This window comes from Tamandua tetradactyla, chromosome X, assembly GCF_023851605.1.
Source record: "Tamandua tetradactyla isolate mTamTet1 chromosome X, mTamTet1.pri, whole genome shotgun sequence".
Taxonomy (NCBI): Eukaryota; Metazoa; Chordata; class Mammalia; order Pilosa; family Myrmecophagidae; genus Tamandua; species Tamandua tetradactyla.
The window spans coordinates 13,402,904-13,405,733 of record NC_135353.1 but is presented as its reverse complement, the minus strand read 5'-3'; positions in this window follow the sequence as shown (position 1 = coordinate 13,405,733).

Below are 2,830 nucleotides of genomic sequence, written 5' to 3'. Positions count from 1 at the left end.
CTTCTTCACTCGTTCAAATTAATTTTTACTTATCCAAGTTCAAATATCACCTCCTCAGAGTTAACTGTTTAATAAGAATGTGTATGTCAGTTTTTATTTCCCTTAGTATTAGCTTTCTTATGCCCAAAGCAGACAATCTAAATGTCTCAATTTGGCCTTCTGATCTGATTTCTTCTAAACCCACCTCTAATTATGTCCTAACAGATACAATTTGCTCCAACAAGCATCTGCATCTCTTCCATGTTTCTCATATCTGAAGGCATTCAAACATTCAAAGATGACCTTGAGCCCTCAGTGAGATTTACCCAGAACTCCAGCTCCCAGAGATCACCCCCAAAGTGAAATTCCATAATACACTCTTATGGTACCAGCCACTATTCCTTGCACTCTATCTATGCTTTATGAATTAGCATTTGGCTCGTTTGGATTAATTTCCAATTAAATTGTTTCACAAGAACAGCATCTAAAGTTTCTTTGTATTTCCAGAATCTAACACTGTCCCCCAGATAACAGATGTTTGTTCAGATGGTTCTTTTAGAGATGAAAAGGCTGAAAGGGATCTTACAAGTCATCTAATCTTGTCTCCTCATTTTAAACAGGAGGAAATTAAAGCCCAGAATAGGGTAAGGTGTTGTCTAGGAAAGCCCAATCAGTTAGCGGCAGACTACAGAAAGCAACATCAGGTTAGGAATTTGGGGTTCATATAAATCTATTTGAGGCTGTTTAAGGTGTTATTTAAAATTTCATAGGTAGATTTTGGGATATTTATTGCAAGCATTTCTACAAAATGTTTCCTTGGTTTTTCAGAAAACCAATTAATTTAGAACCAAAACGTTTATTTTATACCACCTGTTAACATTTATGCATAAGTCAAAAATATCCTTACTATTTTTAAGATTAAAAACCAATCAAACACTTGTAGTTTTTCTTTTTAAAAGACATAGAGATATTTTTCAGACTTCCTATAACTGCCATCATTGAAAATATATGAGAAATCCTGATGTGTTTGTGTGTAGTCTTCTACCAATGAGCCATATTTGTTGTATATTTCTCTGTAGAGAAAATCCGATGCTTTGTCATTAAGCCACTGACAGAGGTGATACTTTTACACTTTATCTTTAATCTTTTCACTTAAGACATTGCTACTAGCTGACCTATGGCAATTTGGTCAACAGTTGCTCTGTTCTTTGCGTAACTATCATAGGAACCTCATAAACTTGCTAAGAGGTAGTATGTTAAAAGATAGCAGTAAGATCAATCTCTATCAAACTTACAATAATGCACAACTAGATTCAAAACCAGTTATGGGTAAATCTTCATAGTTCAAGGGAGTCTCATCCTCTCCCTTCAGGCAGTCCAACAAGCCACTGAGGCAGAAGTAATGATATACAGAATGGGAGGACTGGTTAGTTTTATTCTCGGATCAGAGATTAGAGTTCTAAAATGCAGGAGTGAGGGGAACACAAGACTACCGACACAGATGTTATAACGCACAGAAGTACATCAGAGCAATTCATTTTGGCAATTAAGTCTCATTCACAATTTAGGCAGTTGAGTGGTGGTGTGTCAGAAGAGCTAGAAATAGTCATAGTTTTTTTTATGACACTAGTCATAAAGCTAGTGTTTTGGTTTGGTAAAGCTGCCAGAATGCAATATACCAGAAATGGGTTGGTTTTTACAATGGGGATTTATTAACTTACAATTTACATTTCTTTGGCCATGAAAATATCCAACTCAAGGCATCAACAGGACAATACCTAGACTCTAAAGACAGGTGGCCAGCATCTGGGACATCTCTGTCACATGGGAAGGCAGATGGCTGGCATCTGCTTGTCCTTTGCTCCTAGGTTTAGATGCTTTCACCTTCTGGTTCCAGTGGCTTCCTCTCTGAGTTTCTGTGGGTCGTCTCTTAGCTTCTCCAGGGTTTTTCTCTATAAGCTTCTCTTAATTTCATCTCTTAGCTTTTGTATGTGTTTTATGCTCTTATAAAGGACTCCAGAAAAAAAATTAAGACCTACCCTGAATGAGGCGGGTCACATCTCAATCGAAAAAACCTAACCAAAAGGTCCCACCCACAATAGGTTGCACCTAAAAGAATGGATTAAACGAACATGACCTTTTAGGAGGTACATGATAGCTTCAATCAAGCACAGCTAGGAAGTAGCAATACTAATAATGTTTATCATTTATTGAGTACTTGTTATGAGCCCAGAACTATCTTAATCATGAGAAAAGGATTTGGGAGGGTGTAGTTTGAGGGATTATTCCAAGAAGCAGGGGTGCAGCAGTGGGGACAACAAAATAGAGAAGAAGAAAGGCCAGTAAAGGGAGGATTACAAGTAGCCAAGTAGCAAGCACAGCAGTTCACATGATTTTATGTCTCAGGATCCCTCTACATGTAAACACATGAGGGTCCTGAAGAAGTTTTGTTTTTATGTGGATTATATCCATCCAGCTGTCTCTGGAGTTGAATCTGGAAGGCCAAATGGGGCTTTGGATAGAGAGCACTTAGAAGGGACATTTCTAGATGTGACATAAAATGTGCAGGAGCCACGAACAGGAAGAGGAACAAAACTGATGCTTGTAATTGTGAAAAAAAACGAGAAGCATCCTAAATGTATACAAATGAGAGAATGGTTAAATGAAAATGATGCCCTTATGTTTTGTAATTTTGTGCAGTGATTAGAAGCAACTTCTAATAGCAGTTTTCAAATGTCAGGACCCCTTTACAGTGGATGACTCTTTTGAAGACCCTAAAATGCTTTTGTTTAAGTGGTTTATATCAATTGCTATTTAGCATATTAAAAATCAAACTGAAAAATTACAAAAT